Source organism: Chiloscyllium punctatum, chromosome 11 (assembly GCF_047496795.1).
Source record: "Chiloscyllium punctatum isolate Juve2018m chromosome 11, sChiPun1.3, whole genome shotgun sequence".
NCBI lineage: Eukaryota > Metazoa > Chordata > Chondrichthyes > Orectolobiformes > Hemiscylliidae > Chiloscyllium > Chiloscyllium punctatum.
Window position 1 is genome coordinate 93,974,396 of NC_092749.1, and position 15,674 is coordinate 93,990,069.

At 42.1% G+C, this 15,674-nt stretch overlaps 1 long non-coding RNA gene and 1 other non-coding gene across 2 annotated transcripts in view; one reads left to right on the forward strand and one right to left on the reverse strand.

Annotated features, from left to right (window-relative positions):
- The window catches only part of LOC140482618 (uncharacterized), a 50,653-nt gene that overhangs the window by 3,815 nt on the left and 31,164 nt on the right, over positions 1-15,674 (forward strand). The window lies entirely within an intron of this gene.
- Positions 12,318-12,476, reverse strand: LOC140483408 (U1 spliceosomal RNA). The gene has a single exon (XR_011961943.1). It is a non-coding gene; the product is annotated as a U1 spliceosomal RNA (small nuclear RNA).

Here is a 15,674-nt window from a genome sequence, read left to right on the forward strand (position 1 = left end):
AGTTGCACCCTGAGTGTTATTTAGATCTTGGTGTATACAGACACTGACTTCTTCAATATTTGAATTATTGTGAATGGTATTGAACAATGCGCAATCACTAGTGAATATCCTCACTTCATGAATTGGCAAGATCCATGATGAAACATAGACATATGAAATGATGTCAGGAGCTGAGTGGCACTGGGAGAATTAAAACTGAACATTGGTGAGCAGGTCATTGCTGTGTAAATACAGGTTAGTATCACACCATCCATCACTTTGCAAATGATCGAAAGTAGACTAATGGAGTCGTAATTGGCTTGATCAGTTTTGTAGTGGACAGGGCATAGCCTGGCAACTTATCACATTGTCCGATTAGAATCATAGAATCTTTACAGTGTGGAAACCAACAAGTCCACACTGACCCTCTGTAGAGGATCCCATCCAGACCCATTTCCCCAACCCTATTATTCTACATTTACGCCTAAATAATGCACATAGCCTACACACCCCTGAACACTTAGGCTGATTTAGCTTGGCCAATTCACCTAACCTGCACATCTTTGGACTGTGGGTGGAAGCCAGAGCACCTGGAGGAAACCCATACAGACACGGGGTAAATGTGCAAACTCAAGACAGTCACCCGAGGCTGGAATCGAACCTGGTTCCCTGGCGCTCTGAGGCATAAGTGCTAACCAATGGACCACTGTGCCACCATGATTATTATCAGTATTGCAGCTGTACTGGAATAGCTTAGTTCAGGGGCACAGGTAGTTGTGGAGCACAGATCCTCAATATTGCATCTTTTGCAGGATGTAGTCATGGACCATACCCTTTTCTGCATCCAGTACCTTCAGCCATTTGTTGATATCATGAGGAATGAACCACACAGTGTGAAAAGTAGTATCTGGGATGTTGGGGCCTCAGAAGAAGGCTACATATGGTTGCAAGTGCTTCATTCTTGTCATTTGCATTGCTGGACTCCAACATTGTTGAAGATATTTATGGAGCCTCCTCGTATGGTTAGTTGTCCACAAATCTTTGTGATAGAATGTGGCAGGTGTGCAGAATTTAGATCTGATTTGTTAGTTGTGGAATCACTTAACTGTATATGTGGCATGCTGTTTTCACAGTTTAGCATGCATTTATGCCAATGTTGTCGATTCACCAGGTTGACAGCTAATTTTTGGGTATGGTTGGTGCTGTTTGTGATATGCTGTCTGCACTCCTCAGACATTGATTCGTATCCTGCCTTTGTGGTAGTGGTAGATTGAGGGATATGCTAGGACATGAGGTTACAGATTATGGTTGAATATAATGATGCTGTTGATGATTTCTGGTGATTCAAGGATGCTCAGTTTTCAGCCACTTGATTCTTTTTTATTCTATCCTACTTAAATGGTCATAAGGCTATACAGGGCCTTTGGCTCCAACATGACTGAGTGCTGGCCACTGCTACCAATACAGTCAGGTGCAGTAGCAGCTGGATTGGTGAGGGTGAGGCTAAGTAGATTTTTTTTTCATAGCTTTGGTTCATTTACAACTTGTGACAATTTCTCAGGTAGCTGCTTCCTTCAGGGCTTAGGCAGAAGCTACACAACACCAGCCTGTAGTCCAACAGGTTTATCTGGAAGTGACTTCACTTGACAAAGTGCTCTGAAAGCTTATGATTTTAGGTAAACCTATTGAACTATAACCTGATATTGTGTGACTTCTTACTTTGTTCACCCCAGTCCAACACCAGCATCTTCACTATGGGATTTAGTCAGCTGGTTCAGTCATGGTGGTACCAAGCCCCTCTTGGTATGAACATTGAAGCATGTCACTCTGAGTAAATACTGTGCCCTTGACACCCTTAGTGCTTCAATCAAATATCAATGAGGGAAACCCTTCAACCTTCACTGCTCCAAAGAAAATAACCCCCGCTTATGTAGTCTGTCCTGGTCAATCTTTCTCCAGTTCAGTCACATCCTTACAGTGACAAGACTGCATAAAGCCTCGAACTTTAGCCTAATCCACATCCTTTATCGATCCACCAAAACCTCTCAGCTCTTGTATTCTACATCTTGACTAATAAAGGCAAGTGTAATTTATTTGTAAGATCTTGGATGACTGCTTTTGAACCAGTGCTCCCCTAACTTGATATGAATTAAAAATGCAATCATTTTGTAATTCCAGGTTATTTACATGTAACAGAAACAGGAAAGCAGCAGAGACAATGTGGATCAAAAGCGCACTCCATTAAGACAAATTACTGCTTCTCTCTCTTTATCCCATTTGTAAAGGTTTATTTGAAAACCAAGACCATCTTCAATGTGGATGCTATAATTGCCCACTTCTAGTCTACTCAATTCTATCTATTAGTTATTAGAGTATTCAAAATAATATTTGAACAATTTTTCAAAACATACTGACCTGAATTTTCCAGTGGCCAGACAGTCATTATGCCAGCATGGATAGGGGTTGTGCATGGGACCTTGTGGAAATCCATTGTTGTAGACTCTGGAGGAATTGTTCAGGCAGCTGAAGTTACTGCTGGACAATTCCCCATGCATGGGACTCACTGTACATCTTTATTTAAATCTGACACGTCAGAGGAAGAAAGGAAAAAGAAAACACAAAATGCTTGAGTTAAAAATGGCCAGAAATTAGTAAATATTATTGTCCAGTGAGTTAGGGTTATTTTATACACAAATATCAGCAAGTTAACATGTTGGTAGAGCCAACAAATAGGAGGACAAATTGGTTTGAATGTGGAATGAACTGCCAGACGAAGTAGTAGATGCAGGTACAGTTTTAACATTTAAAATGCATTTGGACAGGTACATGAATGGGAAACGTTTAGAGGGATATGGGCCAGACACAAGCAAATGGGACGAGATTAGTTCGGCAAACTTCGTCGGCACGGACAAGTTGGACCAAAGGGTCTGTTTCCGTGCTGTATGACTCTATGAATCTCTATGAATCCAAGTGTTCCAAGTATTTAGACTTATTACATGTGAGAACAAGTAACATGCTATGAATTGCAAAGTTTTAAGGCTAATTAGTTTAAAGAAACAGTATATGATGGATGGTAGTTATAGGAAGTCTCAGATGGTAGTCTCAGATACAGTCACATAGATGGGTTAACCCCAGAAAAGGTAAGAGAGGTCGGCACCTAGTGCAGGTGTGTTCTGTGGCTATCCCCATTTCAAAGAAGTATGCTGTTTTGGAAAATGTAGGGTGTGAAGGATTCTCAGGGGAACGTAGCTCGAATAGCCAAGTTTCTAGTATTGAGACTGGATCTCATGCAATGAGGGGTACGTCGGGTTCCAAGAGATCAATTGTGTTGGGGGATTCTCTAGTCCGAGGTACAGACAGACATTTCTGTGGCCAGCAACGAAAAATCAGAATGGTGTGTGGCTTCCCTGGTGCCAGGATCAAGGATGTCTCAGAGAGGGTGCAGAAGTTCTTAATGGGGAGATGAGCCAGCAAGAGGTCATTATATACATTGGAACCAACGACATAGGAAGGGAAAAGGTTGACATTCTGAATGGAGATTACAGAGAGTAAGGCAGAAATTTAAAAAGGAGGTCCTCGAGAGTAGTAATATCTGGATTACTCCTGGTGCTACGAGTTAGTGAAGGCAGGAATAGGAGGATAGAGCAGATAAATGCGTGGCTGAGGAGCTGGTGTATAGGAGAAGGATTCACATTTTTGAATCATTGGAATCTCATTTGGGGTATAAGTGACCTGTACAAGCAGGACGGTTTGCACCTAAATTGGAAGGGGACGAATATACTGGCAGGGAGATTTGCTAGAGCTGCTCGGAAGGATTTAAACTAGTAAGGTGGTGGTGGGTGTGAGGATGGGGGGGGATCCCAGGGAGATAATGAGGAAAGAGATCAATCTGAGACTGGTACAGTTGAGAATAGAAGAGAGTCAAACAGTCAGGGCAGGCAGGGACAAGGTAGGACTAATTAATTAACCTGCATTTATTTCTATGCAAGGGAAGACAGGTGAACTCAGGGCATGGTTAGGAACATGGGACTGGGATATCATAGCAATTACAGAAAAATAGCTCAGGGATGGGCAGGACTGGCAGCTTAATGTTCCAGGATACAAATGCTACAGGAAGGATAGAAAGGGAGGCAAGAGAGGAGGGGAGTGGCGTTTTTGATCAGGGATAGCATTGCAGCTGTGCTGAGGGAGGATATTCCTGGAAATACATCCAGGGAAGTTATTTGGGTGGAACTGAGAAATAAGAAAGGGATGATCACCTTATTGGGATTGTGTTATAGACCATCTACTAGTCAGAGGGAAATTGAGAAACAAATTTATAAGGAGATCTCAGCTATCTGTAAGAATAATAGGGCAGTTATGGTAGGGGACTTTAACTTTCCAGACATCGACTGGGACTGCCATAGTGTTAAGGGTTTAAATGGAGAGGAATTTGTTATGTGAGTACAAAAAAAATTTCTGATTCAGTATGTGGATGTACCTACTAGAGAAGGTGCAACACTTGACCTACTCTTGGGAAATAAGGCAGGGCAGGTGACTGAGGTGTCAGTGGAGGTGCACTTTGTGGCCAGCGACCATAATTCCGTTAGATTTAAATTAGTAATGGAAAAAGATAGACCAGATCTAAAAGTTGAAGTTCTAAATTGGAGAAAGGCTAATTTTGACGGTATTAGGCAAGAACTTTCAAAAGCTGATTGGGGGGCAGATGTTCGCAGGTAAAGGGATGGCTGGAAAATAGGAAGCCTTCAGGAATGAGATAACGAGAATCCAGAGAAAATATATTCCTGTTAGGGTGAAAGGAAAGGCTGGTAGGTATAGGAAATGCTGGATGACTAAAGAAATTGAGGGTTTGGTTAAGAAAATGAAGGAAGCATATGTAAGGTATAGACAGGATAGATCGAGTGAATCCTTAGAAGAGTATAAATGCAGTAGGAGTATACTTAAGAGGGAAATCAGGAGGGCAAAAGGGGGACATGGGATAGCTTTGGCAAATAGAATTCAGGAGAATCCAAAGGATTTTTACAAATACATTAAGGGCAAAAGGATAACTAGGGAGAGAATAGCAAAGATCAGCAAGGCAGCATTTGTGTGGAGCCGCAGAATATGGGGGAGATACTAAACAAGTACTTTGCATCAGTATTCACTGTGGAAAAGGATATGGAAGGTATAGAATGTAGAGAAATAGATGGTGACACCTTACAATTACAGAGGAGAAAGTGCTGGATGTCTTGAAACGTGTAAAGGTGGATAAATCCCCAGGACCTGATCAGGTTTACCCTAGATCACTGTAGGAAGCCAGAAAAGTGATTGCTGGGCCTCTTGCTGAGATATTTGTATCATCGATAGTCACAGGTGAGGTGTTGGAAGACTGGAGGTTGGCTAACGTGGTGCCACTGTTTAAGAAGGGTGGTAAGGACAAGCCAGGGAACTATAGACCAGTGAGCCTGACCTCGGTGGTGGGCAACTTGTTGGAGGGAACCCTGAGGGATAGGATGTACATGTATTTGGAAAGGCAAGGACTGATTAGGGATAGTCAACATGGCTTTGTGTATGGGAAATCATGTCTCAGAAACTTGATGGAGTTTTTCAAAGAAGTAGGTCTAACATATGAGGAACGGCTGAGGATCCTGGGATTGTATTCATTGGAGTTTAGAAGATTAAGGGGAGACTTAATAGAGATGTACAAGATAATACATGGCTTGGAAAGGGTGGACGCTAGGAAATTGTTTCCGTTAGGTGAGGAGACTAGGACCCGTGGACACAGCCTTAGAATTAGAGGGGGTAAATTCAGAACAGAAATGTGGAGACATTTCTTCAGCCAGAGAGTGGTGGGCCTGTGGAATTCATTGCCGCAGAGTGCAGTGGAGGCCGGGACGCTAAATGTCTTCAAGGCAGAGATTGATAGATTCTTGTTGTCTCGGGGAATTAAGGGCTACGGGGAGAATGCAGGTAAGTGGAGTTGAAGTGCCCATCAGCCATGATTGAATGGCGGAGTGGACTCGATGGGCCGAATGACCTTACTTCTACTCCTATGTCTTATGGTCTTATGGTCTTCTGGTCTTATGGTCTAAGTAACAAAGAGGATTGATGAGGGCAGAGCAGCAGATGTGATCTATATGGACTTCAGTAAAGTGTTTGACATAGTTCCTCATGGGAGACTGATTGACAAGGTTAGATCTCATGGAATACAGGGAGAACTAGCCATTTGGATACAGAACTGGCTCAAAGGTAGAAGACAGATTGTGGTGGTGGAGGGTTGTTTTTCAGACTGGAGACCTGTGACCAGTGGAGTGCCACAAGGATTGGTGCTGCGTCCACTACTTTTTGTCATTTACGTAAATGATTTGGATCTGAGCATAAGAGGTACAATTAGTAAGTTTGCAGATGACACCAAAATTGAAGGTGTAGTGGACAGCGAAGAGGTTTACCTCAGATTACAACAGGATCTTGATCAGATGGGCCAATGGGCTGAGAAGTGGCAGATCGAGTTTAATTCAGATAAATGCAAGGTGCTGCATTTTGGGAAAGCAAATCTTAGCAGGACTTATACACTTAATGGTAAGATCCTAGGGAGTGTTATTGAACAAAGAGACCTTGGAGTGTAGGTTCATAGCTCCTTGAAAGTGGAGTCACAGATAGATAGGATACCGAAGAAGGTGTTTGGTATGTTTTCTTTTATTGGTCAGAGTATTGAGTATAGGAGTTGGGAGGTCATATTGCAGCTGTACAGGGCATTGGTTAGGTCACTGTTGGAATATTGTGTGCAATTCTGATCTCCTTCCTATTGGAAAGATGTTATGAAACTTGAAAGGGTTCAGAAAAGATTAACAAGGATGTTGCCAGAGTTGGAGGATTTGAGCTACAGGGAGAGGCTGAACAGGCTGGGGCTGTTTTCCCTGGAGCGTCGGAGGCTGAGGGGTGACCTTATAGAGGTTTACAATATTATGAGGGGCATGGATAGGATAAATAGGCAAAGTCTTTTCCCTGCGATCGGGGAGTCCAGAACTAGAGGGCATAGGTTTAGGGTGAGAGGGGAAAGATATAAAAGAGACCTAGGGCCAACTTTTTCATGCAGAGGGTGGTACGTGTATGGAATGAGCTGCCAGAGGAAGTGGTGGACGCTGGTACAATTGCAACATTTAAAAGACATTTGGATGGGTATATGAATAGGAAGGGTTTGGAGGGATATGGGCCGGGTGCTGGCAGGTGGAACTAGATTGGGTTGGGATATCTGGTCGGCATGGACGGGTTGGACCAAAGGGTCTGTTTCCATGCTGCATATCTGTATGCCTCTATGACTCTAAGTGAGTTAAAACAAACATAGCATTCATTAGTTGCTTGCAATTACATTAGGGGCTCCTGTGGTGCAGTGGTAGTATCTCTATGTCTGAGTCAGTGGTCCTCAGTTCAAGTCACGCCTGACCCAGAGACCTACAATAACAACAACTCTGAACTAATCATTTTGAAATTCCAAGAATTACAGCATTGTGGTGGCCATTCAGCCCAACTGATCTACAACGGTGCTAATATGCAGCACAAGCCTTCTATCACACTGCTTCATCTATCAACATGTCCCTTAATTCTCTCATGTGTTTATTTTACACTGCCTTAAATAAATCTGTTCTAATTACCTCAACAGCTGATGGTGGTAGAAAGGTCCACATTCTAACCATTGTCTGGCTGGAGAAGTTTCTCCTCAATATTTTACTGGATTTATTAGTTAAATAACAAAATTTCTATTTGTGCCTCTTCATTTTAAAACCAGTCTGTCTTAGCCCATGAAGCTTTAGGAGATAAAGTCATTTCTAAAAATATTTTCTATTAGAGATAGATTATATAAGTAATGTGATTCGATTGGTACTGAGTGAATATTAATCTCTGACAAAATCCTGCATTCTGAGAGTGTCATTTGATTTTCAGAAATAATGAAAACACGGATTCTTAAAGGGACCATGCAGTGCAGTACTACGTATTGTTTTGTGAAAAACATATATTTACCATGCTTTTTCCCTACATTTTCTTGTGTTCTTCGATCTTGAATTGACATATTTAGGAGCAGTCTAAATATTCAAAACTCTTGTAAATGTACAGGAATATACTACAGAAGATATGAAAATACAAGAGAAAGTGTATTCAATAAGAAAAGTTGAATTATATATTGGGAATGCTGGAGTCTACATATGTTTCATCTTTCAAATAGACTGGAATGTCTTAAAATTCAGGGATGTGATTTACAAAATCTGTTCAGGGTTAGATCTGGCTGAAATAACTTCTGTGGAAATAGTTTACAAACAACTCCATATTTTAAATGCCACATTTCAATGCCATGCAAGGAAGTCATTTTCAGAAGTACAGGATAATAGAGACAACTGCCTGATATCCTGGCATGTATTTTTTGCACTTCAGATGTAGGCTCACTTTCACAAAGTTGCTGGCAAAGTGGCAGTGGTTTTTAAATGAATACTGTCATCCTGAGAGAGGACTGCACGTTCTTGCACCACTGAGAGCCACTGGTACTCTCTGGGCTGTGTCTTAACAATCCTGGTAATCTGCTGAAGTATAGTTTGCTGGATGGTTGGGTGAGGTTGCATGCTCACAAGTTAAGTATGTATGGTAACAAGCATGGATTTCATGCCTTTCATCTGAATTTCTTTGCTTCTTTTGCAGCACAGATGTTTGCTGGCCTCTGCCTGTAGAGCAGTAGAAATTGAGGTTGTGCCCACCAGACACTGCTTCACAGCTGGGCAAGCAAATGCTGGCATGGAGCAAGTTCGTCTGTGTCACATTGTAACTGGCCTGATCTATGATCCTTGACAGTGCCAAGACACTGTCTGGTAGGCATTCCAATGCATGTTCCATCTTTGTGTGTATGTTCATTAGCATCCTCCTGTATGCTGTCCCTGTTAAATTTCTCATCTAGGACCTCTGTAGAAAACCTACATGGGACCTTGCTTTCACACAAAGTGATCCTTTCCACCAGACTTGCTGCAGCCCAATTGTGACTGCTGACCCACCGTGTGCTGATATAATCTTTATTCTACCCCATATGTTTGTGCTGTGTCAGTACCTGACCTTGTTGCTGTGAGGGTCAAACAGAGCAAAAGTATTCAAACAAACAGCAACAGAAATTTCTGGAGAAACTTGCCGATATCTGTGGAGAGAAAATGATTTGGAGGTGCCGGTGATGGACTGGGGTGTACAAAGTTAAAAATCATACAACACCAGGTTATAGACCAACAGGTTTATTTGGAAGCACCAGCTTTCAGAGCGCTGCTCCTTCATCAGGTAGTTGTGGACTTTAAGTTTGTGAGACACAGAATTTATAGCAAAAGTTTACAGTGTGATGCAATTGAAATGATATATTGAAAAAGACCAGGATTGTTTGTTCATGATTGATTAGATTAGATTCCCAACAGTGTGAAAACAGGCCCTTCGGCCCAACATGTCCACACCGACCCTCTGAAGAGTGACCCACCCAGACCCATTTCCCCCGACTAAGGTACCTACCACTATGGGCAATTTAGCACAGCCAATTCATCTGACCTGCATACCTTTGGACTGTGGGAGGAAACCCACGCAGAACATGCAAACTCCACACAGGCAATCACCCAAGGCTGGAATCAAACCTGGATCCCTGGTACTGTGAGGCAACAGTGCTAACCACTGAGCTACCATGCTGCCCCAAAGTCTCTCATCTTTTAGAATAACCATGTTTGTTTCAGTTCTTTCATAAGTAAGTAAATCCCAGAACTTTTTAAAAAAGTTACATTCTCAATTGGACTTTAACAATAGGTTTTCTGAACATTGGGACACAGACAGACAGATTTTAGTCCCACACCTTCAATGCATTACCTGAGCTGACATGGCATCTATTGTTAGTTCTGGGATTATGTATGAAAGATCTGAAACCAACATAGTCATTCTAAAAATGAGAGACTTAACAAAATATCCAGGTCTTTTTCAATATGTCATTTCAGTTGCATCGTATTGTAATCTTTTGCCATAAATTCTGTGTCTTATGATCTTATACTCCATAACCACCTGATGAAGGAACAGTGCTCCGAAAGCTAGTGCTTCCAAATAAACCTGTTGGAGTCGAACCTGGTGTCGTGTGATTTTTAACTTTGGAGAGAGAGTGGAGTTAATGTTTTGAGTCTCATGACCCTTCATCAAAATGAAGGTACTTCTTCACTGCTAATGCAGTATTTTCTCACCCTCACACTGGAGGCTGCCGGGGCAAGCAGCAACTGTTGATTATTGGCTGCTCTGTTTGTGATCTTGAACTTCAAGAGAAAGGAAAGACTATCGATAATTGTACTCTACTCGGTTTAGGTGACATTCTTGCCGTAAATGAAGAACTGTATGTGTATGAGAGGTGGGTGTGAAACTTACTGTGTGTTATTTATGGGTGGCACTATGGCAAGTGTTGCTGCCCCACAGCACAAGGGACCTGGGTTCAATTCCAGCCTTGGGTGACTATCCGTGTGGATTTTGCATGTGCTCCCCGTATCAGCATGGGTTTCCTCCAGGTGCGGTGGTTTCCTCCCACAGTCTAACGATGTGCAGATTAGGTGAATTGGCCATGCTAAATTGTCCCATAGTTTCCAGAGATGTGCAGGTTAGATGGATTAACCAGGTTGCTTTGAGGGTCAAAGATTAAAGTCCAAAGTCCAAGATTATGAGGACAGGATGAGGGGGCAGGGTCTGGTTGTGATGCTTTATGGAGGATTGGTGCAGACCCAATGGGCCAAATGGCTTCTTTCCCCACTGTAGGGATTCTGTGAGAGGTTGGTGTGAGGATGAGGTAAAACAGCTGAATATTATGCCTGAATCCAGACTGTTCAGGACTACTGCTCGATCAATTATGGAGTGTGGTGAACTGAACAACATGTGTGGTTGGTGATGTAGCATGTCAGAGATGCCCTTTGACAATGCTGATTTGGATTACATGTCATTGAACTTTTTGTGGCACTGTTACCAGGTTTGAGGGGCTCGGCTCTATCAGTTGGCATCCCTGGCCATCTGCTTTCATTTCTTTCTGATAGTGCTCTCTTATGGCCTCATGGTCCCTCTCATTACCTTATCACTATGGAAGCACCACCTCTCTGCTCCAGCTGACCTCCATCACTGAATGACACATCCATAAATCTCTTCCCAGGAAATAAATTAATTTGGCCCCTGCTTTCAGCCATTTTCACAACCAGCAGTGAGCAACAACCTCCTTTCAATGAGTGTGCTCTCCTTTGCAAGGAGAGATTGTTTGCCTTTAAATGGAACAGAATATCTTGAATACTTGCTAATCGCACACATTGCTCGGTGCCCTGTTGAGCATTCAGTCAGCCAGGTGTCTGATTTTTGCTTAGCTGAATTATGGAAATAAACAGGCAACAGAGCAAAGTAGGGGAGTGGGGAATGGGTCACATCTGGAGCAGGGCCAGGTCCAGAGGTAAGTAGGATCCCAGCTAGGTAGCTGCCAGAGCTCCAGGTATGTGGCGTGCCAGGTGGATAAGGTGCCGGGGAAGGATGCCAGGTGGGTAGGGTGCAAGGTGCAAAGGAGCCAGGTAAGTGACATAGCGTTCAGGGTAGGTCAGGATGGCTGGGTGAAATCGGATCAGGCGAGATCCCTGCTCTGCGCTTGACCTACTTACCTGACTCTCACAGTCTTATCTATGTCTTAGAAAAAAACATAATCCAAATACCAACAATACCAACAACGGAGAAGGCATTCCTGACAGAAGAATCAATGGAGAAGGCACAGAACATTCCGGAAGACACATAACCTGGCTGTAATTTCGAGAGACTAAACTCTATTTCTTTTATAGATGAGTGGGACTTATATTTATTGGAACAGCATACATTAGAATCTTGCTTTATTCAGAAATTGTTAGCAGTAGTTAGAAGGGAATCATTTGATTTGTTAATAGTTTAGTTAATTTGTTCACTGTTAGAGTTAGATAAATAAATTATCACATGTTGATTTCAAAGTGCGTGTCAGTTGATTTATTTAACCGCTATAAGTTTTATTAGATTAAATTCCCTATAGTGTGGAAACAGGCCCTTTGGTCCAACCAGTCCACACTGACCCTCTGAAGAGTAACCCACCCAGACCCATTTCCTTCTGACTAATGCACCTAGCACTATGGGCAATTTAACAAGGCCACTTCACCTGACCTGCACATCTTTGGACTGTGGGAGGAAATGGAGCACCCAGAGAAAACCCATGCAGACACAGGGAGAACGTGCAAACTCCCCACAGATAGTCACCTGCGGCTGGAATCGAACCTGTGACCCTGGTGCTAGGAGGCAGCAGTGCTAACCACTGAGTCACCATGTCACCCCAGAGCACAAATGCAGTCCCCCATTGCCACAAGTTTTGCAGTTGAGTATCCCACATGTGGGGATATCGCAGGCATCAGCACACCAAGAGTACAATGGGATTGCCTCGTCCTGGGAGAACCACCTTACTGATCATGGTATCTCCCCTGCCATGTAATTTGCTGGGAGAAAGTGGAGGCTGCTCACTAGAAGTTTCTGAAAAGTGGGTGACATCACTTTTCACACACCTTTTACAGATTGCAGGGTGAAGCACTGCTCTTTGGTTGTTTTGGTTTTAGTTCTCAGAGAAGGGTCAACCTCCACTTTATAACACCAGTGGAATCTTCAATTCATGTGCAAATCCTTTGTAGTCTGCTATTATGGGAATTCCACAGGATTCCCGTGCACAACTCCCCTTGATGCTGGAATAACAACTGTCTGGCCACTGGAAAATCTAGATCAGATGTGCAAATGATAGTTCATAGCCCAGAGATTACATAAAATAAACACTTTTACTTTTCTATTGTGGATCGAATCTTTGAAGCATTAAATATAGGCTATAATTTTTTATTGGTTACATTTTAGTGGCATTTTAGTACAGGAATCAATTCTAGATTACTGATTAACTCACCAAAAGCCAAATGAAGATTGATTAAATTCAAATAATGATTCCTGATGAAGGGCTTTTGCCCGAAATGTCGATTTCCCTGCTTCTTGGATGCTGCCTGACCTGATGTGCTTTTCCAGCACCACTCTAATCTTGACTCTGATCTCTAGCATCTGCAGTCCTCACTTTCACTTAAATTTAAATAACTATAAGATGATCAAACCTTTTAAAATACTATATGATAACAAATAGCTGTATGGTTCCCCCCTCTTAAACTTAGGATATGCAAACAAATATTTTATAAAAAGTATATTGACAATCCAGTACAAATTTGAAGGCTTTCTGTATCTTGTTTCAACCTTAGAGGAACTTGTTTTTAAGAGAATGCAACTCTGTATCTGTGTTTCTGTGTTACGAAAAAGTACACTTATTATCCAGTTTGAAAGAAATTCAACTGCTGTCTGTAGCTTAGCAAAACAGGTTTACTGTGAAAAGTTTTTCTCAACTTGAAAAAGGGTCTATTTTTAATAAACATTATCGCTTATGTCTTAATTTTCTTTCAATGTATCAACTGCCTTCAAGCTATTCTTACAGGTGTTAGGCTGACCACCAACAGGAAGACTTTCAAGGCTTCTACATGAATCCCCTGCTGGCCGTACAGCATATATGAGCTTCTTGGCAACAATTCAAATCTATTCAATTTACATGTATGTTCCCCAAGCACCCAGTGGCCTGCCATTTTAAATTGCCACCTTACTCTCAAGCTGACATCCTTGGCCTAAGGCCTCCACCTGGATGGAGGTGATTAAATGTTCCCTTTTGCCCATTGTTTCAGCCTGCTCCTTCCCAACTAGAATGGATTTCTTCCTTTTTTTTTGACTGTTTCTTTTCTTCCCTTGTCCCATCTCTCCCCAACCACACCTTCCAATGTTTTTCTGATGCTCTTTGATATTTTGACTCCTTACAAATTCTGACCATAGCTGTTTCCTTTGCAATGTGGACTTTCAATCTCACTACATCTCCGTCCTTAATCAGGTGTGTTTGAGAGCTCTGCCCTGGTTCCTTCCATGGAGCTGTGACTCGTTTCCTTCAACCATCTCTCTCCTCTGCCTGGCTGAACTTGTTCACATATTGAACAACATCTCTTTTATATCATCCCACTTCCTCCAAGTAACAGATTTTGTGATGGCTACTCACATGCGTCCTACCTAATCCTACATTTTCTGGGACATGGAACATCACTATTCCTTTCTTACTCAGGCCAACTCTCTCAAGTCTTTCTCTGGTGACAGTATCAGTGCCAATTCCCACTCTAGTCCTCAACTGGAAAACTTTGCTACACTTTCCATTCTTTGCTCACCTTCACATGGTCTATTTCAAACTCTTCCATTCCCTTGCTTGACTCCTCTGTCTCCCTTTCTCAGGATAGGCTATTCTTTATAACCTCGCTGATTCACACAGTTACCTTAACTCCACTTTCTCGTACTATACAAGCTCTAACGATTCCATTTGCCCAACTCCTCTGTCTCTTGTTCCATTTATTCCAATGATGTAACCTTCTGAAACAGCACCTCCAATATATCTTCCTTTCTCCTCAACCAAAGATTCCTAGTCAGCATGATCAGCAGGACAATTGACTGTGACTGATCCATTCCCTATACTTATTTCTCACCTCTTCTACTCAATCCCAGAAGCACAATAATGCCGCTCCTTTTTTTCATCAACTGCCCTAACAGCCTCTGTATTTAATGAATTATCCTTCACTGTTTTCATCACCTCCAAGATGATACCACCACTAAATAAAATTGCCCCTCCCACTGCAGCACTTGAATTCCATTTCTCTAATGTCTCCAGTGCTACATTCCATTACCTTGGCATATTGTCTTAATGCCCCAACACACCTTCCAGGTGAAGCAGCAATTTATATTTACTTCTCCAATTTAATGTATTGCCCTATCACCATTTGCTTTGGTCCTGTAAATATTAACTGACTAACTCTTCTGTCATTAATCTCTCCTTTCTTCCATTCTGCCAAAGCGCTTTCTTTGGCACCTTTCTAGATTGGGATGAAAGGTCATTGACCTGAAATTTTAACTCAGTTTCTCTCTGCATTGATGCTGCCAGATAAGATGAATATTTCCATTGCTTTCTGTTTTTATTTCCGATTTCCAGCACGTGCAGTTTTCTCTTTTTGAGAATGCAAGTGGCTGCTTTTTTCAAGCATTTACAAACTTTACAGGCTTATTTTCCCAGCATCTTGTATTTCTCTTGGCTTCTTTTTGCCCTCTGCTGTCAAGCTGGCTTAGGAGTCCATAACATATGTAGCAGTCAGCTGTGCATGAGTGATTAAGAAACTCAAAGCAGTAAATGTCCACAAGGCAATGGCCCAGATGGACTGACATCTTCTCTGGCAAAAGTGAAAACAAGGGCGATGAGCTGCTTAATACTTTCACAAGCTCTGTAAGTACTTGAGAACTGCAGATTAGTTCAAATAATTGCAAAATTTCCACAGTGAGTACAGGAAATTAATCAGAAAGATTTGAAAAGAAAGACTTGCATTTACACAGCACCTTTCAGAACCCCAGTACATTCAAAGTAATTTGCAGCCAATTTTGAAGCATTTTTTTAGTGTCACAGTAAATTTATACTTAGCAAGATCCCACAAACTGTAATGAGCACAAAAGGTTAACAAGAGAGGTAAATCATTGACCAGGCCACCTCAAGGAAAAGTCCTCTGCTCTTCCTTGCAATAATACTGTGAATCTTTACATCA